We start from the raw sequence: 26,061 nt of genomic DNA, 5'->3' as shown, positions 1-26,061 counted from the left end.
CTCCGAAATAGGTCAATAAAGCAGACCAATACTACTTCCATTACATACCTGTTGTGCATGGCAGCGTGCACGCCAGGGGCTGGAAAAGAGTTTACCAGTGCTGCCTGGCTTTTTTCCTTAAATAGATGTCTGTAATGTGGTGTGCTTCGCCTCATGAGATCAACTAAAGGGCTATTTGACTGACAAATAGCGGCTCCAAGGTCAAGAAAACCGACAACAATCTAGGGTACAATGTACTGAACCCATACCACCCTTCCCCACATACCATATGCAAAAGACGCCTTTGGCAGAGGGTGGTACAGTGGTCGGTAGGTCCCAAATGGCCCCTTTAAGGACAGAGCAGTAGATCTTTGGAGTTCTACAGGGTTCCATCTTTCGTCCACTGCATTCCTCATTGTATGACATTGCTCTGAAGACCAGGTCGATAAGGCAGTCTGACATTACGCATACACAACACATGTCATGCAGGAGAGTCTACATGGCAGGGGCTGGGGAAAGTCGTTCTTGGGCATATTTCTGCTCCTGTTGGAACAAGGACGTTATAAACCCTACAGTGCTGATATTTCAGAAGCTGGCTGTTTGTGCGACAGATTTGTTAGAAATTGATCCAGAGATTTGAGACAGGATCCCTGACATATAAAAATATATGCTGAGTTACATATGTATAGGTAGATTATTACTATTGTAACTATTAACTTATACCAGGTAATAAAAAAGTCAGCATAAATTTGAAAACTGAATAAATCACAGAATAATGAAGATAGAGAGGTACAAATTGAGAGACATACACGGAATGACATGGGGTTTTACTAGGACAAAAAAAATTCAAAAGTTCAAAAAATGACCGACAGATGGCGCTTCATCCGATCAGAATAGCAATAATTAGCATAACAAAGTAAGACAAAGCAAAGATGATGTTCTTTACAGGAAATGATCAATATATCCACCATCATTCCTCAGCAATAGCTGTAGTCGAGGAATAATGTTGTGAACAGCACTGTAAAGCATGTCCGGAGTTATGGTGAGGCATTGGCGTCGGATGTTACCTTTCATCATCCCTAGAGATGTCGGTCGATCACGATACACTTGCGACTTCAGGTAACCCCAAAGCCAATAATGGCAGGGACTGAGATCTGGGGAGCTGGGAGGCCAAGCATGACGAAAGTGGCGGCTGAGCACACAGTCATCACCAAACGATGCGCGCAAGAGATCTTTCACGTGTCTAGCAATATGGGGTGGAGCGCCCTCCTGCATAAACATTGTACGTTCCAGCAGGTGTTTATCAACCAGGCTGGGGATGATGCGATTCTGTAACATATCGGTGTACCTCTCACCCGTCACGGTAACAGCTACAAAACCACAATCACGCATTTGCTCGAAGAAAAAAGGCCCGGTAACGGTAGATGTGGTAAATCCAACCCATACCGTGACTTTCTCGTCGTGCAATGGCGTTTCCACGATAGTTCTAGAATTTTTGGTAGCCCAAATTCTGCAGTGGTGGGCGTTGACAGACCCTCGGAGCGTGAAATGAGCTTCGTCGGTTCACAACAAGTTACAACCAATCGTTATCTTCCGCCATCTTTTGATACGCCCACACCGCAAATGCCCTCTGCTTCACTAAATCGCCAGGTAACATTTCATGATTCCGATGGATTTTGTTCGGATAGCATCGGAGGGTACGCCTCAGTGCCAACCAAACAGTAGTGTATGGAATGCCAGTGCGACGTGCGACTGCACGAGCGCTGACTTCCCCGTGCATAGACGAACCCACTACAGTCTCCATTTCTTCCTGAACTGTCTCAGCATTATTACGCCTTGTGCTCGGTCGGTCACTACGGGCTCTAGCGTCTAAACAACCCGTGGTTTCGAACTTCGAAATCATTATCGCAACAGCTGCGTTTGTCAACGGATCTTTAACCGTCCGAATCCCCTTCCTATATCGATACGATCGTAACGCTGAACTAGCACATCCTCCATTATGAGAATACACCTTCAGTAAAAGCGCCTTTTCAGGTGACGTCAACATGCTGCGACTGCTGGCGCATCTGGTGTCTCTCTCATTGCAGCCCCTTTTATACAGGATTGTCATGCGCAGTCACTGATGTTTCGCTGTCCAGCGCCATCTGTCGGACATTTTGTGAACTTTGTTTTTTTGTAGGTTCTAATAAAACGCCATGTCATTCCAAGCATGTGTGTCAATTTTATCTCTCTATCTACGTTGTTGCGTGGTTTATTCAGTTTTCAAAATTATACTGACTTCTTGATCACCCGGTATAGTGCTCATGTGACATACAATAGTAATATTGACTAACTGAGGTGGTCTGGTTCAATGTAAGAGAGAACTACATTGCCAAGCGGAAAATCTGCATTAACAAATAAGTAACCTTTGTTATTTGTATAGTTTGCAGACCCAATTACTGGAGAAGATCAGGCAGAACATCTGCTTTGAAGAAAAATACAGTCTACCTCAAGGAAAGATGTGAGAATTAGGAAAATGAAAATCAAAGAAAAAAGGTTCGTATTCATAGAATCATACCAAATTGCAGCTTATCGTCATTATTTTTAAGCGTTTGACTCAGGGGGAAGAAGTAGAGTACATAACAATTTGGATAGCGCTCTACGTCGCGGATTAGACCACTAGATGTCACGTCAGGCAGAACCACCGGTATAAAAGGGGGCAGTGAATAGTGTTATCAGTAGAGGAGCAGTAGCAGCAGTCTGGATTAATCAGGACAGCAAATTACTTCGAACGTAGAATGGTCTCTAAAGGTCACCTCGTTAGCAAATTTATCAGCGACATTTAAGCTCTTCTAAATCTGCTCAGGTCGACCGTTAGTAAGTGCACGTGAACTGGAAACGCGAAGGAACTACAGCTAAAACAAGACAAGAGGAGGCAGACTTCACGTACTGACGGACAGGGACCGTCGAGCACTGTGGTGACTGGTTGTAACTTCCTACTGACAGCTACCAGCACCTTGATTCTACTGCAGCAGTGAGTTTTAAAAAGGGTACACTATTGGCATGAGAGAATGTGATGCATCCCTCCCGGGAACTGATGTATGCGTGGGACGAAAATTTAGGGGCAGTGCAACGGATGTGTGCAGAATGGTTCACGGAAGGTCATAGAACACGAGATGGGTGAGGTCGCACCACTAATAACTATGTTACAAACATTAATAACAGTACTACAATTACTTTGGATTATGTTTAATCGCTGATTTTCAGAGAGCGGGCGCGCATACTCACACACACGCACACACACACACACACACACACACACACACACACACACACACACAGGCACGCGAGCGCGCTCGCTATACCTTGCTCCCTCGTGACGACATTGGGACAGATACGCATCGCGTGTTATTCGCTGATTCTTCTTGGGAACTTCCGTGCCCAGCTACCTTCACTGTTCAGTTACTGTACCGAGCGATTGTAGGGTTATCGGGCATCTTTATGGTTCCCTAGGTTCGTTTATTTGGCCTACATCCTTAACTGTGCTGTCAGTTTAGTCACACTTTGCTTTTTCTAAGACTATATTGCTTAGATGAGTTGGAAAATGAAAGTCTTTTTGTATTCTGTTGGCTTGCCATGCCATTTCGACCTGACGCCTCAGTTGGACCAGCGTTCGTGCTGGACGTGCAGACCGCGTGAGACGACGCTTCATCCAGTCCAAACATGCTCAATGGGGGACAGGTCCGGAGATCTTGCTGGCCAGGGTAGTTGACTTACACCTTCTAGAGCACGTTGGGTGGCACGGGATACATGCGGACGTGCATTCTCCTGTTGGAACAGCAAGTTCCCTTGCCGATCTAGGAATGGTAGAACGATGGGTTCGATGACGGTTTGGATGTACCGTGCACTATTCAGTGTCCCCTCGACGATCACCACAGGTGTACGGCCAGTGTAGGAGATCTCTCCCCACACCATGATGCCGGGTGTTGGCCCTGTGTGCCTCGGTCGTATGCAGTCCTGATTGTGGCGCTCACCTGCACGGCGCCAAACACGCATACGACCATCATTGGTACCAAGGCAGAAGCGACTCTCATCGCTGAAGACGACACGTCTCCATTCGTCCCTCCATTCACACCTGTCGCGACACCACTGGAGGCGGGCTGCACGATGTTGGGGCGTGAGCGGAAGACTGCCTAACGGTGTGCGGGACCGTAGCCCAGCTTCATGGAGACGGTTGCGAATGGTCCTCGCCGAAACCCCAGGAGCAACAGTGTCCCTAATTTGCTGGGAAGTGGCGGTGCGGTCCCCTACGGCACTGCGTAGGATCCTACGGTCTTGGCGTGCATCCGTGCGTCGCTGCGGTCCGGTCCCACCTCGACGGGCACGTGCACCTTCCGCCGACCACTGGCGATAACATCGATGTACTGTGGAGACCTCACGCCCCACGTGTTGAGCAATTCGGCGGTACGTCCATCCGGCCTCCCGCATGCCCACTATTACCCTTCGCTCAAAGTCCGTCAACTGCACATACGGTTCACGTCCACGCTGTCGCGGCATGCTACCAGTGTTAAAGACTGCGATGGAGCTCCGTATGCCACGGCAAACTGGCTGACACTGACGGCGGCGGTGCACAAATGCTGCGCAGCTAGCGCCATTCGACGGCCAACACCGCGGTTCCTGGTGTGTCCGCTGTGCCGTGCGTGTGATCATTGCTTGTACAGCCCTCTCGCAGTGTCCGGAGCAAGTATAGTGGGTCTGACACACCGGTGTCAATGTGTTGTTTTTTCCATTTCCAGGAGTGTATATATCCATAGGACATAATGTGGTCTGCCGGTTTCGTCAGGGTTACAGGGTCACAGGACTGGAACTCGACAAGAACGCTAGAAGCCTGCTTGCTCTACACCTCCGATTGGCTTCATGTCTTCCAGAACACACCTGGGGCTGGATAGAAGGCATTACCTTTGCCAATGGCGAATGGTCGAACACGAAAGCCACCGAAAGGCAGTACAAGAAATTCCTTCGACTTCTGGAAATGCGACAACGGAAAGAAAATCATCTCCCAACAATGTGGTCATTAAACAAGGAACTGTCCGGTGCAACACAGGATGTGCTGTCCATAGCCTAAACTTCGCCCCGGTTCAGAGCACGCTGCCGAAACGGGACATAAGTGGGGTAGAGCAACCTATAAGGAGACTACCTGAAGAAGCTGCAGAAGTAAGAAGAGACGTCTGCAGAGTACTAGGCAATGCAAAGATTCCCAAGAATAACATTTCGGCGGCAGAACACGAGGCACTGCAGGGAGAACTGGGACACAGTGGTCTTGGCAGCGGACAAAGGGAGCGCGACGGTGCTGCTTAAATCAGACGACTATTGGCAAAAATCGACGCCCTCCTGCAGGATCCTGCCTACAAACGACTAGGGAAGGACCCCACCAAAACAGTGACCCGCAAGACCGCTGAGATGCTCAACAAGTCGGGACTAGAGAAGGATATCATCAGGAAGCTGTACCGAGGGAACCAGCACCGCCACGTCTCTATGGCCTCCAAAAGGTCCACAAAGAAGGCATCCCATTACGACCCATTTTGAACACTATTAACTCGCCGACACGTGGTATTGCTAAGCATTTATCACGGATGCTAAAACCCATGGTGGGTTACGGTCAGCACCATGTCAAAAACTCGGCTGAGTTTGTCAAGGTACTACAGGGCCCACCCCCTATTTCAAATGTGGTGGGAAGTTCTACGAACAGATAGATGGTGTGGCTATGGGCTCCCCCTAGCGCCAGGCATAGCCGACCTATGCATGGAGCACTTCGAAAAACTAGCTCTGGACACTGTTAAACACAAGCCAAAAGCCTTCTACAGGTACGTTGATGACACTTTTGTAGTTTGGCCACACGGCAGGGACAAACTACTAGAGTTCCATCAACACCTCAGTGGTATACACGAAAATGTCAAATTTACCATGGAGATAGAAGAGAACAGAAGCTTGCCCTTTCTGGTTATCCTGATCACAAGAAACATGGACGGCACGCTGGGACACGCAGTGTATAAAAAGAAAACACACACGGACCTCTATCGTAATGCCAACAGCTGCCACCACCCTGCGCAACGCAATTCTATACTCAGCACCTTAGTGCACAGGGCCAGGTCCATCTGCGATACGGCAAGTTTGCCAGGAGAATTGCAACACCTCAAGGACACCTTCAAGAAAAATGGATACAATGAGACACAAATAAGGAGAGCTCTGCAGAGCGACCACAAGAAGAGAGACCGTATGAATACGAAGTAATGGGTTGGTGCGTTCTTGCCATACGCGGGTCCTCCAACGGCCAAGACCGCGAGAATTCTCAATAGACAAAGTTTTCCGCGCAGCGGGAAAAATCAAAGACCTTCTCGGTTCAACCAAGGATCCACTAGGCCTGACAGCACCAGGTGTGTACAAGATCGGATGCGTGTGTGGGATGCAATATAGAGGACAGGCGCAGCGTTGCATCTCACAGAGCCGCTATGAACACATCAGGCATGTACGCTGGAACATAGTATCGACGATAAGCACACTTTCGATTTCGAGGACACACAGAAAATATGCAGTACAGACGGGTTTTGGGACTCAGTAATCAGAGAGTCCATACAAATACGGTTACACGACAACCTCATGAACCGCGACAGTGGCTACCATCTCAGCCACAGCCTAGGAGCCTGCAATGAGGAAAATCAGAGAAGCACCAAGGGCCGCTGACGGAGCAGACAGAGACGGACGCTGGGACACGAACCCCTCTCCTCCTGCCTCCCTCCCCTCCCCCGTCCCCTCAACACCGGCCGCTCCAGACGCATCGGGCGATTCCGCGGGCGCATGATCGGTCGGCGGCGGGAAGCGGAGAGCGGTCCAGCAAAGATATCAGCCCACGACCGAAGACATCCGGACACGTTGACAACAAAAGTTGCAACTGACAATAACCTGGCAGCAAGCCCCCTTTCCGCTACCGACAGTGCAAAAATACAGAATACACAAACAAACAAATACATCGTCAGTATTTGCGATCACCATCTCCCTCCCCTCTCCTCAGCCCTCTCTTGCTTGCCAACGGCTGTAACCGCCTTGCCGAACACATTCTCAACCTAAATGGCAAGCAGAAGTCCAGTCACCGACTAAAATCCTTCCCAAACCCGCAACTGCTACCCAACCCCTCCCCGATCCCAGTTCCTCAAATCACCCCCCCCCCCCCCCCCCCAACATCGAAACAGCGGCGTGCAAGGAAGGACAGGAAGGAGAACCACTCCAAGGGGAAAAAACTCTCCAACAACCCCACCCCAACCACTCCATCACCCTGTGAGGTACATGCGCCCCCGACAGCACCTGTCGTCGCCCTGGGAGGGGACCAGCAAACAACCGTACTGGAAGGGAACCACATAACCGGGCAAGACTCCGATGGTTTCTTGCTGGCGAAGAAAACCTTTCGCCAGCCGAGGCTTCTGGCTACTCGGAAGTGGAACCCACCCCGAACAGGTTTCAGGCGGTGGCCGATGAGCCAGAGACACCACAAGACACACAAACACAAAATCAGGTCACCCACCACCTCCGATCGTCGTGGAGTTTACTCATAATTATGAGGAACTCTTAGAGATGTTAAAAACAGAAATCAGGGGAGGCAATTTCCAGGCAAAACCTGCTGGTGGTGATAAAACAAAAATAACAGTATGCACACTTGAGCACTACCCCACAATCAAAACACCTTCTCAACAACAAAAACATACCCCACTGCATATTCCCCACAACAAAGACACGTAACAAAAACATTCTCATCAGAGACCTACCGAGACGAGTGGCCCCTCAGGCGATCAAAACAGACCTGACTGCCCAGGAGTACGTCGTCAAGGCGGTCCAACAGATGGGCAGTAGCGACAGCAAGTGGCCCCTGCATCAGGTCACACTGCCAGACGTCCCACAGAGCAAAAGGGACATTACGATGATCCTGGCAGTCCCTGTGACCACTGAACCACTGCGCCGCAAAAACAAGACGGTGCAGTGCTTCAGGTGTTAGGGCCTAAACCACATTGCGGCACACTGCTCCATGGCAGTGAGGTGCAGAAAATGCGCTGAGGCCCATGACACAAGAACATGCAAAATGAAACACATGGACCCGCAAATAAGGTGCGCGCTGTGTGGCAAAAAACCACACAGGGGGTTACCAAGGTTGTGAGGTCCATAACCGACACACACAGCAGGCAAAGGTCGCAAAGGCCGCCCCCCCCCCCCCCACACACACACGCAAAGAAAACACCATGAACCCATCCAGACACACAAGAAGCCAAACATGACAACACACATGCACAAAGCCTGGGTAAAACCAAGGCCGGACACACCAAGGGTGACTTATGCGGAAGTGGTTTCTTCCTGGAGGAGCCATGAAAGCGTGCCCCCATCACCACAACACCAGACACTATCACAAGAACAACACAGGGAAACTCACAGCAACAATGACCAGGTCCACCATGACAGAGATCTCTAGGGACCCCCCCCCCCCCTCCCATGGATCAGGCGTAATGGTGCAGACCATGAACCTCGTCATGGAAATGATGAAGGAATTCAGGGAAGCCCAGAAGCAGAACACACAGATCCTCGTTGCCCTTCAGGCAACAGTCCAACAGTCGCTCCCCTCTGCGACTTCCTCAATAGTAACAAATCCCCATCATGAATAGACCATCAAATATCCAAGCCCTGACAATGTGCTGCTTTAACGCAGACGGCATTGCTAATCAAAAGGTCGAGTTCAGAGAACTCATGGAGTTCTCCATCGACATATGCATGATGGGGGAAACCCACCTAAAACCGGGAATAAAAGCGACAGTCCTCAACTATGTTAGCTATCCTAAAGACAGGCCAACCCAAGGCGGAGGAGTGGCCATATACATAAAAAGAGGGATCCCCCACCACCAGCTATTCTTACCAGCTACCAATAAAATCGAAGCAGTGGCTGTTGAAGTAACCACTGCCACCGGACCCCTAACAATTGTTGCAGTCTACCGACCCGCACATGACCAGATAGATTGAGACATAGCTGCTCTAGGGAAAACTGAAGGCAAACTCGTGATAGGGGGAGACTTCAATGCCAAACACCCTGATTGGAATTCTAGAGTAACCTCGAGAGCAGGCGCCAAACTGCAGCAACCAGCGCGCCCTCCACCACTTCGAAACATGGGGTCCAGTCGAGCCCACACGTCTTCCGAAAAACGGAAGCAGGCCCGACGTGTTAGACATAGCTCTCACTAGGAGGATCGCAGGGTTTGTGGCCGCAAGGACAATCAACAGAATGTCCTCCGACCACAACCCAGTGATTCTAGAAGTCGATGTGGGAGAATGGGTAGCACTCCAACGGTACCAGATGTCTTACAAACGTACAGACTGGGAGCGATACTAGGAAACTGTCGCCTCTGATATTGCTCGCGCTCCGCCACCTACTGCCGAAACAGTAGAACAAGCGCTACAAGAGGTAACAGGCACCATCTTGCAGGCAGCAGAAGAGGCCACCCCTCCACAAAGGAATGTCCCTCCACCGCAAATACATCTCCCGGAACACTTGTTAGCTCAAAATCCGACATAAGAACAGAGTTGCAAAAGAGTGGAAGATCACCAGAAACCAGGCTGCTCAATCGTCTACAGAAAGAACTGAAAGTAGTGCTCAATGAGCACAGAAACCAGCAATGGCAAAACCGCCTCACAGCTCTCAAAGTAGACGATCATACACTATAACAAGCAACCAAACCGTTCACAAAAAGACGAGCTAGGATGCCGCCACTGCACGGCGAGCGGGAACTGGTCTACAGCCATGCAGGGAAGGCCAACTCCCTCGCCGACTCCTTCGAGAAGCAGTTTCAAGCGGCAGAACCCCAGGATGAAGAGCATGAAGATGTAGTCAGTCGTCAACCGGCTGTCTTCCTTAATGCTGAGGAGGACCCAGAGGACGAACCCATACTTTTTTCCCCCGATGACGTGGCAAGAGTAATCAGGTCCCTCTCTACAAAAAAGGCGCCAGTGCATGATAGTGTCACAAACCAGTTAGTCAAACTCCCAGCCACAGCGATCACAAACCTCGCGAACGTCCTCAACGAGATTACTCGTTCCCTCGAGTTCCCAGCTTGCTGGAAACATGCGGAAGTGGTCCCGATACACAAACCAGGGAAAGAACCTCTATTCCCGCAGCACTACAGGCCGATTAGCCTCTTGCCAACTCTCAGCAAGATCTATGAGCACCTCCTGCAAAGACCCATACAAGAACATATTACCAGAGAGCAAATTCTGACGGATTTCCAATTTGGGTTCCGGCAAAACCACTCTGCCCCACAACAGGTCATGAGAATGATTGAAGCATCCACAGAGGGCTTCAACGACAGAGGCTACTAGACATAGCCAAAGCCTTTGACACAGTATGGCATAGAGGGCTACTCTGCAAGTTGTACTCACAGGGGTTTCCCGGGAGCATAGTTCAGATGATCAGGAGCTATCTCACGAATAGGACTTTCTCTGTCAAAGTAGAAACTGCCACCTCCTCCAAAGGCGTATTCGTGCTGGGGTGCCACAGGGATCGGTCCTGGGGCCCGCATTGTACAGTTTGTACACTGCGGACACTCCAACGCCTCCCCTGGTGCACACTGCGCAGTCCGCGGACGACACAGCCTGCTACACGAGAAATGCGAACAAGGACCTGGTCATTCGTACGCTACAAAGGGTTTTAGACGACACAGAAACCTGGGACCATCGCTGGCGCATCACCATCAACTCTGAGAAGACGCAGGCAATGCTGATTAACCGCAGGCTCGGAAGGCGCGAACCTCCTCAACGTCCCCCCCTCCACCTTCACCTAAACGGAACCCAATTCCCCTGGCGCAGAACCGCCAAGTACCCTGGCGAAACCTTGGGGATTCTCGTCTTACGTGGAAACCCCACATAGACGAGGTCCACAGGAAGGTCTGCGCCAGAATGTCCATCCGATACCCTAACCTGAACTCAACCATCTCCCTTCCCTGCCCTGTCTGGGGATACACGGCAAAGCAGCACCTGGACAGACTCCAGAGGCTGCAGAACCGCTTCCTCAGGCCGGCACTGCATTTACCTCTTGGATTCCCCACAGACGATCTGCACGCCGCAGCCAAAATCCCACTCCTGAGAGAGCGATTCCAGGATCTGGCAAGGGCCTAATATGAGGGCTCTTCCAGATCCGGAAACGCACTCATCCACTCCCTATGTCAGTATGACATGTCCCGCCATAAGCACAAGCGCCCTATGACGATCTTCGACGATTAAGTCGAAGAGAAAATCCCAATACCAAATCCCAAATCCAGTAACACCAAACATCTCGCCAACCCCAGGCAAATACCAGATACATATAAAACAGTCATCACATATCACAGACACCAAAAAAGTACAGAAAAAATCATACACACGCGTACACAGGGGACTAAAAGCCGAAAGGCTACAAACGCCCCCTCACACTTCCCCAAAGAAGGGAAAGTAAAAGATGAGAGCAGCACACATCCCGACATTCCCGCTCAGACTGCGGAGAGGTACGCATCGCTGCTGTCGGTGTTGCTGCTCGAGATGTCGGGGCGCGGGACGCAAAGCTGCAGCCCTAGCGGAGTTGCTGCTTACGCTAGCAGGAACGTCCGGCAACAAGAAGAAGAAGACTGTAGCGCAGTGCGTCCGCTGCCAAAAGCTTGGCCACATCGTCAAGCATTGCAGCGGCACAGTTGCGTCTTTGTAGTGTGCGCAAGCACATGACACGCGCGACTGCAAGAAGGAGAAGCACACCCCTTGTACATGCGTCAACTGCGGCGGTGCACAAGCTGCGAACGCCCGTTCCTGCGCCTACAAGAGGAATTGGCGCGGACTGGAGAAGAAGAAGAAGAAGCAGAAGCAAGTGACCACCACACATGAAGAGGTGGTCTCTTGTACAGAAGACGTCGTCTACAGACGTCTAAACGACGCTGCACAAGAAGCCATGAAATCCGCTATGGCGGAAGAGAGGGCCGCCATGTTGGCGGAACTGGGCGAGGTTCGGTGTCAGATTGCTGTGCTGATGCAGGAACTTAGCTCAGCCAAAGAAGACTCCGCCACCAGAGAAGACACCGCCACCCAGACGACACTTGCACGAGACAAGGAGTTCGCAACGGTGGCCACGCAAACCGACGAGCCTGCCGAAGGGGAGGCGACACAGCCAATGGACACCGACGCAGCTGCACAAGAGGAAGAAGAGTGGGAAGAAGCACCATTCCTCCCGCTTCCGGACTTGTACAGCGCAAGTGCTGTAATGAAGTAGATTGCCAGTTCGCTTCAAGATGGTACATATCCCCACCACGATAATCCCTAACCTTTTGTCCCACGAAACCATCCAAAACCGCAACCCCCACGCCCACATCAACCAGTTGGTTACCCAGAAGGTCTTGTCGGACTTTTCAGACAGGATTATGAATTGATTAATTCCTACCCTATCTTTACTACTCTGCAGATGCATTGAGTATCCATTTCTCTGGTTTACGGAGAAAATCTCAAGACCGAATATGTTACGTATGAAGCCAACACCGAGGAACAGTCCTCAGTCACGAGTAAGAAAAAAAAGAAAAATCGTCACATCGACAAGAACAAGAAATAGATCTTCGGCACTCCTTGCCAGTTCCATATACAACCAAACAGTCAAGAAACAAGTTTCAGCAAGATTTTTAGGGGAGGAAAAGGCCAACAGGCCACAAACTTCCACTCGAACTTCCTCACAGTGAGGAAAGCCAAAAAGGAGCCGCCAGCCCTATCTCTCGACACTTCGCCTGAAGATGATGGAGATGCATTCCATCCAAACGTTGCTACGAGACGACGACGCTACTCAGCTGATAACCCGTGGAGACTTCATATAGGGTTACAGCAGATCGTTCCCCTCCTACCACATACATATAGGATGTGAACTACGTCCAGAAAGGTAGTAGATCCGTACTTGTCTCAAAATATGCTGTTTGAAGCCTTTCGTTTACACGAGGAACCAAGAGAAACATTCTCCTTCCTGTGTTTGCTATCATTATCTAAATTCGAAATTCTTCATTACTTCCTGGTTTATCGATGGTTTGCGATGAAATCCGTTTTCTTTCTCTCTCTTCTTTTTCCAGTAGATGGTAGCCCATTTTCTTATATATAGATCAAGGGGAATGCTCCTATTAATACAGTTCGAACATTTGTGGTGCTGTGAATATATACGCGCACATGAAGAGTGAGGATGTTAACAAACTCCTACAGAATACAGACGGACGGAGAAAAGTGTCTGTAGACTTCAGTTCTGGTGCAACGAAAATAGGTACACACTGCAGATTTCGCCTCTGCGAACCGTCACTTCACCCGCCCGAGCACTGCCGGGAAGTGCAGATGACAAGACGCGTGTAAACACGTCGTTGCTCCCGGGAAGTAAGCATTCCTACTGCAGCGCCTCTGGTGTTAACAGCCGGTGTCCTGATCAGGCGGAAACGACGCGGCTTGCCTGCGGAGCAAACACCTGACGCACACGCGCTACGCTTCGTCACGGTCACCTAAACTTTCGCTGCTGCTTCTTCACGTTACTGAGCCCTCGTCGGCAGCTACACACACACACACACACACACACACACACACACACTCACTGTGGCGGAGTTACGACAGGCTTTACGATTCACATCGAAACAGAGCGAGCCGCGAAATACACTGTCTGTTCCACCTGTTACTGGACGTCAATATGGGCAGCGTTGACCTTTTGCCTTTAGGACAATGGCATGTTTTCAATGAGGTATCGGAATGTTTGTAGAGGAATGTCCGCCCATTCTTCCTCACTAGCTGAAAGCAGAGACGGCAGTGATAATGGACACTAGAGTGTGGATCCAATCACGGAAAACACCCACATACCTTAACGCAACCTTCGTACTTCACTGTTAGCAGTAGAGGTAGGTTCTCTCCGCCAAATCAGCCAACCACTACATATGTTTGCAGGCAAGCTTCCCCAGGCGTTTACCGAATCCAGAGGTTTCTTACACTGGACTCGCATTCGGGAGGACGACGGTTCAATCCCGCGTCCGGCCATCCTGATTTAGGATTTCCGTGATTTCCCTAAATCACTCCAGGAAAATGCCGGGATGGTTCCTCTGAAAGGGCATGGCCGACTTCCTTCCCCATCCTTCCCTAATCCGATGAGACCGATGACCACGCTGTCTGGTCTCCTTCCCCAAACCAATCAACCAACCAACCAACCAAAGCCTTCTTTCTGATTTTAACAGAGTACAGTATGTGTCATCACCCCATATCATTCGCTCTCAGCCATCTACTGTCCAATGGTGTCCCTTATGTCACCTCAAGCGTCGCTTAGTACTGATTACAGAAATATGTGGCTTATGAAGAACTTCTCGACCATTCTATCCAATTCTTGTACTCACTCCGCATAGTCGTTTTGCTAGATGTACTGATGATAGCTGATTACAACTAACGAGTCATTTCTCCGGAATGCTCGACGGTCCCTATGCTTCTGTACTTGAGTTGCTTTGGTTTAGCTGTGTTTAGTCTTTCCACTTCACAATCAGATCACCAACAGTAGGACAGTTTTAGGAGGAGAAAAGTATCCGTGGTGGAGCTCCTATTCACGTGATATCCAGTGACTGGTCGACGTTCGAAGTCAGCGTCCCTGAACGATCCATTCCAGTGTTATGTATTGTCTTCTGACAACACTACACTTCGTCTCCTTCTATACCTCCGGATCAGCTTCTTGAGGCATTTAATCTTCGTAAGTCGCTCTGGATACTTTTGATCACATATTTTAGGCTACGTGGAATCTTCGTAGGTAGTACCTCCTTTGAGGGTCTACACATATATCCCTTGCTTCGACTGAATAGGCAGTCTAGGATGTAAATGCGTTGCTCTAGTATCTTGAATTGAGTCTAACGTCCAATTTTGGCCACTTCTACATCTACATCTACATCCATACTCCGCAAGCCACGTGACGGTGTGTGGCGGAGGGTACCCTGAGTACCTCTATCGGTTCTCCCTTCTATTCCAGTCTCGTATTGTTCATGGAAAGGAGGATTGTCGGTATGCTTCTGTGTGGGCTCTAATCTCTCTGATTTTATCCTCATCGTCTCTTCGCGAGATAGACGTAGGAGGGGGCAATATACTGCTTGACTCTTCGGTGAAGGTATGTTCTCGAAACTTTAACAAAAGCCCGTACCGAGCTACTGAGCGTCTCTCCTGGAGAGTCTTCCACTAGAGTTTATCTATCATCTCCGTAACGCTTTCGCGGTTACTAAATGATCCTGTAACGAAGCGCGCTGCTCTCGTTTGGATCTTTTCTATCTCTTCTATCGACCCTATCTGGTACGGATCCCACACTGCTGAGCAGTATTCAAGCAATGGGCGGAGAAGCGTACAGTAACCTACTTCCTTTGTATTCGAATTGCATTTCCTTGGGATTCTTCCAATGAATCTCAGTCTGGCATCTCCTTTACCGATGATCTTCTTTATATGATCATTCCATTTTAAATCACTCCTAATGCGTACTCTCAGATAATATATGGAATTAACTGCTTCCAGTTGATGACCTGCTATTTTATATCTAAATGATAAGGGATCTATCTTTCTATGTATTCGCAGCACATTACACTTGTCTAAATTGAGATTAAATTACCATTCCCTGCACCATGCGTCAATTCGTTGCAGATTCTCCTGCATTTCAGAACAATTTTCCATTGTTACAACCTCTAGATAGACCACAGCACCATCTGCAAAAAGCCTCAGTGAACTTCCGATGTCATCCACCAGGTCATTTATGTATACTGTGAATAGCAATGGTCCTATGACACTCCCCTGCGGCACAACTGAAATCACTCTTACTTCAGAAGACTTCTCTCCATTGAGAATGACATGCTGCGTTCTGTTATCTAGGAACTCCTCAATCCAATCACACAATTGATCTGATAGTCCGTATGCTCTTACTTTGTTCATTAAACGACTGTGGGGAACTGTGTCAAACGCCTTGCGGAAGTCAAGAAACACGGCATCTACCTGTGAACCCGTGTCTATGGCCCTCTGATTCTCGCGGACGAGTAGCGTGAGCTGGGTTTCACACGATCGTCTGTTTCGAAACCCATGCTGATTCCTACAGAGTAGATTTCTAGTCTCCAGAAAAGTCATTATACTCGAACAATATGCGTGTTCCTAAATTCTACAACTGATCGACGTTAGAGATACCGGTCTATAGGTCTGCACATCTGTTCGACGCCTCTTCTTGAAAACGGGGATGACCTGTGCCCTTTTCCAATCCTTTGGAACGCTACGCTCTTCTAGAGACCTACGGTACACCGCTGCAAGAAGGGGGGCAAGTTCCATCACGTACTCTGTGTAAAATCGAACTGGTATCACATCAGGTCCAGCGGACTTTCCTCTTTTGAGCGATTTTAATTGTTTTCTATAGCTCTGTCGTCTATTTCGATATCTACCATTTTGTCAACTGCGCGACAGTCTAGAGGAGGAACTACAGTGCAGTGTTACTCTGTGAAACAGCTTTGGAAGAAGACATTTAGTATTTCGGCCTTTAGTCTGTCATCCTCTGTTTCAGTACCATTTTGGTCACAGAGTATCTGGACATTTTGTTTTGATCCACCTACCGCTTTGACATAGGACCAAAATTTCTTAGGATTTTCTGCCAAGTCAGTACATAGAACTTTACTTTCGAATTCATTGAAAGCCTCTCGCATAGCCCTCCTCACACTACATTTCGCTTCGCGTAATTTTTGTTTGTCTGCAAGGCTTTGGCTATGTTTATGTTTGCTGTGAAGTTCCCTTTGCTTCCGCAGCAGTTTTCTAACTCGGTTGTTGTATCACGGTGGCTCTTTCCCATCTCTTACGATCTTGCTTGGCACATACTCATCTAACGCATATTGTACCATGGTTATGAACTTTGTCCACTGATCCTCAACACTATCTGTACTTGAGACAAAACTTTTGCGTTGAGCCGTCAGGTACTCTGTAATCTGCTTTTTGTCACTTTTGCTAAACAGAAAAACCTTCCTACCTTTTTTAATATTTCTATATACGGCTGAAATCATCGATGCCGTAACCGCTTTATGATCGCTTCGACAGGATGCATCCTCGTCTCTGACGTGCGTCTGACAAGAGGACCGTCGTACTTGTAATCTAATCATGGATTTGGAAGGGATAAAAATGGTTCAAATGGCTCTGAGCACTATGGGACTTAACATGTGAGGTCATCAGTCCCCTAGAACTTAGAACTACTTAAACATAACTAAGCTAAGGACATCACACACATCCATGCCCGAGGCAGGATTCGAACCTGCGACCGTAGTGGTCGCGGGGTTCCAGACTGAAGCGCCTAGAACCGCGTTGCCACACTGGCCGGCGTTTGGAAGAGAGTTGCAGAGAGACCTGTCCTGAGTATCTGGCCAGGTGCTTTTCATGTGACGGACCCTACATTCCAAGAAAATTGATACTGAAGGTTTATGCGTACCTCCCATGCCCGTAATGTCGGTCATTTTCCAGTTAGCGAACGTAGTGCAGGCGATAAGGTTCGCGGCTGTCAAGATGGTGGTTCGGGTTCTCTTGTTTTCAATAAGCAATTTCATTCATAAATCGATCACTGCACAAAATTTTCTTCGAGAGTGTATTCCGTTTTTAGTTGGAATTTCCAAACATTTGGTTCCCTTCCTTTCGTGCACATGCCTTCGCCTGTTGTCTCATCTCCCTCACGGACCGTTACGGGACTCCCACAACCTGTAGGCAGCCGGCACGCATTTATCGCTAGCGTCAGTTGTTCGCAACGCATCATCATTGCAGTGTGACTCATAAGAGTACAGATAATGAAAGAATTAAGCGTTTTTACGGAAGGACAGCCACAAGATGATCCATCATAAGCACTGGAGTGTGCTTCGTAATCGACGAGTGAACGCACTAAGGCCATTAGGTACACCGAAAGCGTACTTCACGATTTGAACCTTCTTACAAATACAACAAATTCATCCCGAAGCACGTTTACCGCCTCTCCCATTCCAACTACCGAAGCTTTTGGCCGTCGTCTGGGATGATGGGTTTGGAAAAAGATGGTCGTGTGAAACCCAGCTCCCGCTATTCGTCGACGAGACTCAGAGGGCCATAGATACGGGTTCACAGGTAGATACCGTGTTTCTTGACTTCCGCAAGGCGTTCGATACCGTTCCCCACAGTCGTTTAATGAACAAAGTAAGAGCATATGGACTATCAGACCAATTGTGTGATTGGATTGAGGAGTTCCTAGATAACAGAACGCAGCATGTCATTCTCAATGGAGAGAAGTCTTCTGAAGTAAGAGTGATTTCAGTTGTGCCGCAGGGGAGTCTCATAGGACCATTGCTATTCACAGTATACATAAATGACCTGGTGGATAACATCGGAAGTTCAGTAAGACTTTTTGCGGATGATGCTGTAGTACATCGAGAGGTTGTAGCATTGGGAAAATTGTACTGAAATGCGGAAGGATCTGCAACGAATTGACGCATGGTGGAGGGAATGGCAACTGAATCTCAGTGTACACAAGTGTAATGTGCTGCGAATACATAGAAAGAAAGATCCTTTATCAATATAGCAGATCAGCAACTGGAAGCAGTTAATTCTATAAATTATCTGGTAGTAGGTGTTAGGAGTGATTTAAAATGGAATGACCATATAAAATTAACCGTCGGTAAAGCAGATGCCAGACTGAGATTCATTGGAAGAATCTTACGAAAATGCAGTCCGAAAACAAAGGAAGTAGGCTAGAGTACACTTGTTGAGCCACTGTTTAAATACTGCTCACCGGTTTGGGATCCGTACCAGACAGGGTTGATAAGAGATAGAGATGATCCAACGGAGAGCAGCTCGCTTCGTTACAGGATCATTTAGTAATCGCTAAAGCGTCACGGAGATGATAGATAAACTCCAGTGAAAGACTCTGCTGGAGAGACGCTCAGTAGCTCGGTACGGGCTTTTGTTGAAGTTTCGAGAACATACCTTCACCGAGGAGACCATGAGGATAAAACTAGAGCCCACACAGAGGCATACCGACAATCTTTCTTTCCACAAACTATACGAGACTGAGATAGAAGGGAGAACCGATAGAGGTACTCAAGGTACCCTCCTCCACACACCGTCGGGTGGCTTGCGGAGTATGGATGTGTATGTAGATGAAGATGATTCAGAACGTCAACTTCGCTTCAGCCCCTATCACCTAACTCTCTGGTTTGGGTTCTTCGGGATAGATGGGCTGCCGTCCCTCCACACACTTTCAGAAACGTCATTGAAAGAGTCCGGAGCAGAATCCAGGCCGTCGTAAATGCGAAGGGTGGACTCACTCCATATTAAATTCAGTGTACGTTCTTTCCATGTATTTCACGACTTCTTCATCTATATATACTCTCGATAAACCACTGTGCAGCGCTTGTCGCAATATGCTTCGTGCCGGCCTGTGTGGCCGAGCGGTTCTAGGCGCTACAGTCGCAGGTTCGAATCCTGCCTCAGGCATGGATGTGTGTGATGTCCTTAGGTTAGTTATGTTTAAGTAGTTCTAAGTTCTAGGGGACTGATGACCTCAGATGTTAAGTCCCATAGTGCTCAGAGCCATTTGAACCAGTATGCTTCATACAAACGATATAAATTATAGGTCCTACCGGGGTTTATCATAATGTTTATTGCCACATACCACACGAATGAATTAGCAAAGAGGGAAAATGATAAGTAACCTTGCCACACACTGTCAGTAGCATAGGTGGACATCTATAATTCTCTCATTAATACCGACAGCATTCTACCAATTTGTTCAGACAACGATCTGCTCGACATCGTTTAGAACATGCTGCGCCAACGAGTACAGTACCGAAGGAAAGTCATCATTGGCCTCAGAGTCAACGACAGCTGTTCGTGAAACCTTTTGGCAAAGTGCAGTCCGGCCCGGCGCTGCTACGGTACTGAGGCGCTCAGCACTGTTCGGTGGCACCCTGAGCCCGCACTTTGCAGGCGGAGGGCGTGGCACAGGGCAGCGGCCGGCCGCCCGACCACGCCGCAGCCATAATTTACGGCCACGCACAGTAGCCGCGGCGGCGGCGCTCCGCGAAATTAATTACGCGGGCCCTGCAGCACTGCCCAGTTACGCGAGTTACTGGCCGGCTGCGTGCTCCAGCAGCCCTCGCAGGCGCTTCCGGCGGAATGTCATTTACGGCACTCTTGTCCCGCGTCTCCCCTCAGAAACCGCCATTGGACTCTGCCCTGCTGTTGCGTGTCTGCCGAAATTGTGACAAATGTGTAACAGAGCCCAACCGTCACACAGTGCGCCTGTACGCACAGTACTTGAAAATAAGGGTTACAGACAGCTAGCGGCATTCTTACCGAGCTTCTCTGAAGTCCGGCTGAAAGCATAAAGAGCGAGGAACTGGGAGTAGACGGACAAAACACAAAAAAATACTGAGTCAAAGGATCAGTTCTTTTTCAATTTGAGGCCGGTGCTTCACAAACACATACGTAATAAAATTGCCATGAGGCTTCAATTACAAAGACATACAAATATAACGCGAATTAATCACATGATCCGGAGCCACCAAAATTTTATCAAAATGTGCATTAAAACAGAGAACATACACCCAAGCGGCAAAGATACTGGTATGGGATGCGTATTCAAATACAGAGATATGTAAACAGGTAGAATAAGGCGCTGCCGTCGGCAACGCCTACGTTAGACAAAAAGTGTCTGGTTTAGTCGTTAGATAGGTTACTGCTTCTACAATCGCAGGTTATCAAGATGTAACTGAGTTCGAACGTGGTGTTATAGTCGGCGCTCGAGCAATGGGACACAGCATCTCCGAGGCAGCGATGAAGTGGGCATTTCCCCGCATTGCCATTTGATGAGTTTACCGTGAATATCAAGCATCCTATAAAACACGAAATCTGCTACATCGTTGCGGCCAGGAAAAAAATATCCTGCAAAGCGGGACCAACGACGACTGAAGAGAATCGTATAACGTGACAGGAATGCTATCCTTCCTCATGAATCCATGGGTCCAGGATATCATCAGGGACTCTTAAAGCCAGTGGAGGCTCTGTAATGGTGTAGCGCATCTGCAGTTGGAGTGATATCGGAGCCCTGATACGTCTGTATACGACTCTGACAGGTGACACGTACGCAAGCATACTGTCTCATCACCTGCATCCGTTCATGTTCGTTTTTCTTTCCGAAGGACTTGGGAAATTCCAGCAGGACAGTGCTACAGCTCACACGTCCAGAATTGCTACAGAATGGCTCCGGGAACACTCTTCTGAGTTTAAATAATTCCGCTGGCCACTAAACACTCCAGACACGAACATTATTGAACGTATCTGGAATGCCTTGCAACGTGCTGTTGAGAAGAGATCTCCATCGACGTGTACTTTTACCGATTTATGAACGGCCTTGCAGGATTTATTTTGTCTCACTGTATAGAGGCGCAAAACGCTCGTTACTAAATGCAAATAAGAAGCTGAAGGAGTCCAGGTTGCAATAATATGTGGTACGGCACAATGTTAGAGACAACGATTATTATTCAAGAAACACATAGTGCAATTAAATTACTTATCTTCAGTAGTTTGAAGGACTACAGCTGCGGCTATGAACTGACAATCTCGTAACATGGAATACAATGAACTATTGTCAGGGACTAAGCCTGATGAGCCCTTCTCAGACAAACGTTACAGAACTGGCTGAAGGCCGATTATGAAAGTGCGTCTGCCTAGGTTGATATCTAGCTAATAAGTGAACGAGGCACACTCCAGTTCCGTCGAGCTGCACAGCCCGCTAGAGTGCACTGTGGTCGGCAGACCTTGTGTTGGCGCGGCGTTGTAGCAGTATCTGTGGCAATGATGCTACAAGATTCATGATGTCAGTTCCCTTCAGCACTACTTCAGACAGTGGTCGAGTCCATGCCACGTTGTTTTGCGGCTCTTCTGCGTGCTTGCGGGGGCCCTAAACGATATTGGGTAGGTGTACCAGTTTCTTAGGGTCTTCAGTGTAAAATTAACAGCTGCCCGTTCTCATGTAGTCTTGAGTGCACTCGGCTGGCTGCACACGGCTGGCTGTACACGGTTGCTAAAATACTTGCAAAACTCTTACGGAACGTGCGAACAGATGAAGCATACACAATAAAAGGCATACATACTGACGTGACAAATGTATATGGGGTAGCCATATGAACATACACAGATCGCGGTAGCATCACATCCACAAGGTATGAATGGTCAGTGCGTTGACGGAGCCGCCATTTGCGCTCAGGTGACAGGGTTTGCGTCGAGAACCAGGAGTGATGATTGGAGCTAGACGCACGGTGCATTCCGTTTCGGAAATCTTTAGGAAATTCAACATTCCGAGATCCACAATGTCAAGAGGGTGTCGATAATACCAAATTGTAGGCATTCTCCCCTCCGTGGACAACGCAGTCGCCGACGTCCTTCACCTGACGATCGAGAGCAGCGGCGTTTGCGTAGAGTAGTCCGTGCTAATAGACAACCACTACTGCACGAAATAACGGCAGAAATCAATGCGGGACGTACGACAAACATATATGTTAGGACAGTGCGGAGAAATTTGGCGTTAATGGGCTACGGCAGCAGACTACCCGAGCGAGCGCCTTTGCTAGCAGCACGACATCACCTGCAGCGCGTCCCCTTGACTTGTTACCATATCTAGACGACTGGGAATACGTGCCCTGGTCAGATGATTCCCGATTTCAGTTGGTGAGAGCTGACAGTAGGGTTAGTGTGTGATGCAGACTCCATGAAGCCATCGACCCAGTTGTCAACAAGACACTGTGCACGCTAGTAGTGGCTCTATAATGGTGCCACTGACGTGATATAAACTGAATATAGGACCGACATATTTTATAGATATGACCTAGTGTATGCCCCTCATCTGTGTACAAATAAACATTTTGTACTTTGACACGTCACCTAGGTCATGTTCCCTCTTTTTACTTCTTTGTGATGTATTGTGTGCTTCCATTCATCACCTTTTACAGTTGTTTTGTCTTACACTAAGTTATTTCAGGGTAGTGCAGATAATGCATGTCCGACTGCCAAAATAAAATCACGAATAATATTTAAAGAAGTTTTAATAGATAGTATAATTGTACAATGTATTGAGTGGAGATTCGTGATGGTACATTATACATAACTGACAATGGATGTATCCGTTCTGTCAAATGTTCGGTGTGAATTCCATTGCATAGTCTTGCGATTTTTCTCATTCTGTTTTAATTTGTTTCTATGTAACTTGATTGAAAAGTTGCTAATTCTATCTTTAATGTTTTATGCACACAGGCGTGAAGATACCCAATGAAGTGTTGAAACTGGTAGCGACAAAATGAAATAAAATCATAAGGACGGCTGTAGGTGTTTTTATGTTTTGTCTAAGATTCCATGTTAGAGGCAGAAATTGAAATTCTCTAGCGGCGCATCATTTACTGTACGTCATTTCGTGCGCCATTCAAAGGTGCATCAGATGTTTCAGCAATCTATTTTTTTTTCTGTTAGGAGACATTTCGCAAGGCATGTTATCGTTTTTTTTTTCAATGCTTTTATGATTTTGTTTAGAAAACATAAAATACTAATGTCGATCACTATTCTGTAATTATTAAGAGTATACAGATCAAGAGATCAGAAGTTTCCTTTTTTGCTGTGGTGTAATAGTTATGACACATCATTTACATAGCTGGCATATATTTCACTTTTCTCTCAAGTCTCTAACGTTTTCTTAGTTACCCTGATGACTTTCAAGCAACTATTTTTTTGACAATACTAGACCTCAGTATGGTCAATTTCAACCTCAATTGTCTATTTCCCAATGAAAATTGTAACAATTTTCATTCACATCACGAATTAAGTTTCTTTTCAGTTCGTTTCATTACTTTCAAGCAATTAAACCTCTTTTCAAAATTACACCTCACGTAAACCGTGCGATGTTGCAGTGCCAGTGTTGTTCAGAATTGTGATCCACTGTTCCTACGCAAATACTTGCATGTAGGCACAATAATCAGTTTGATATCGCATTTGCCCATTTCCTCAATATTAGTTTGGTTATGAAAATTAAGGTGAAACTGCATTGTGTAATTTCCAGAAAGTTTTATTTTCGTTCCACTCAAAAATTTGCCCTAAAAGATGTTAGGTTGTTGTAATGTTTGAGATCTTTCAATCGTAACTCCGTGCCCCTACGTCACAAATTGGGGTGGAGGAAGAAATAAAATTACATCGAGTGTAATTATGTCAGGACAGAAAATGACCTGATATTACAACCTTTGCTTCACAGTGACAACGTGATTCCAATATTTTAGGGTGTGACGACATTACCTTTACAGACTTGCTCTGGGGAGCAAAACTGTTACGATTAGAATAGGAAACCTATCGTTTTCCTTCTGCACCCAAAATACAGCAACACATGTTCAAGTCACAGACATTTTCGTCACTATCAAGTAGGGTATTAAGTACGTTCGCCTGCCTTGAAACCGGTCACTACGTGCTGTGACAGGAAATCGTTGATTTATGAGCCTCATTTGGCGTCCGAAAAAGACCTACGGGCGCGGCTTACGGCGGCGGCTGATGCTGGAGGGCCAGCGAATGGTGATCTTGTGTACTACAGCACGTCACGAAAGTGCCACATCCCAGATGACGCCCCTGTTGGACTGAAGCCACTTGGAAGAGGACCCAAACGACGACGACGATGACGACAGGAATCAGAGAGCCACGTGTGTCGTGGTTCATTGCGTGTAGTGGGAGGACGTTACGTTCACGAACATTACTTACAATGTTAAACTTAACTGCCTTGGTCACGCTACAATTCCTCCAAGTCTGTAAAGAGAACTTAGTTACACCACGTATACTTTTTGTGGTTTCCTGCCCACTCGTGTCTTATAAGGTGTCTAGGAAGCTGTTCTCGGGTAGCTAGACAACATACAAGCAAATGATATTAATGGAGTTTACTACAGTAATTGAATTGACAATACTTAACTTTCGTTTCTACAACTTCGTGTCACAAGAAAGTGGCGATATGTGAATAATCGGGGTCCCTTGATATATAATTCTCGATACTAACAATTAATATGGATCACAATTCATGTCTCGTCTTCTAGTGCAGCTCTTCTAGTCCTCTCTCTACTGTGCGTCTTCTACTGTACAGGTCTACTTGTGCCGAGGCAAGGCGTCGCGTCGCTGCTATTCTCTTCGTGTAGAGCCCGCTCCTGTCGTGGTGACGTCCTAGTCAGCGTGTTATTGGCTGACGACGTCTCACAACCCCCTCTGCTGCATCCTTTTTGATCTTCGTGCCTGTGATTGTCGTTGCGCCGGAACACTTTTCAGTTAGGCAGAACCAATTACGGTCAGCCAAATAGCTAATCAATCAGTGTGAATAACAAGAGGAGGGCTAATTTCTCTAATTCCTCCGATTTTATCATCTCGACCATTTTGAAAGACGGTATGTGGAGGAAAGTAAAACGTTGCCTCACGTTCCTTGGAAATTATGCACTACGAATTTAAACAGCCAATCCTATGCATGATGCGTAACACCTGTCTTACAGGTAGTGTCCCCACCTCATGCCAAGGAGCGTATCCCATGCGAGAACGCTTCCAGCACTTGCCTGAACGGTGATCTGTCGGAAGGGAGGGTACATTCCCCACAAAGCGTTACGGCGTACCCACACCTTGCCGTCGATTTAGAGATGTGTTGACCTCTACGGAAGGTGGTAGAGGGGCCGTTCTTCTGGTTTGTCAGGATGGTTTTGTCGCACCAGGGTGGTGTGAGCTCGACGTGCTAGTTAAGGATTACAGGAATCATACAGAGGTGAAGGTACTTGGAGCAAGGCAGAAGGTGTTCAGGAAAACTTTTAATTGCTCATCTGCTACGGGGGTTGCACATAAATATGGAAGCACCTCGCAGCTTGCATTTCTGAACGTAAATCAAAATGCTAGACAATCAGCAGGTTGTGCTGTTGCATTTGACCACAAACGGCATCCCTGTTGACAGTACGTTGAAAGCGTCAGTCATGTTCAGCCGTTCAAAAATGGTTCAAATGG

Source organism: Schistocerca gregaria, chromosome 1 (genome assembly GCF_023897955.1).
Source record: "Schistocerca gregaria isolate iqSchGreg1 chromosome 1, iqSchGreg1.2, whole genome shotgun sequence".
Classification (NCBI taxonomy): domain Eukaryota; kingdom Metazoa; phylum Arthropoda; class Insecta; order Orthoptera; family Acrididae; genus Schistocerca; species Schistocerca gregaria.
The sequence above is the reverse complement of the archived record's forward strand: the minus strand, read 5'-3'. Positions refer to the sequence as shown.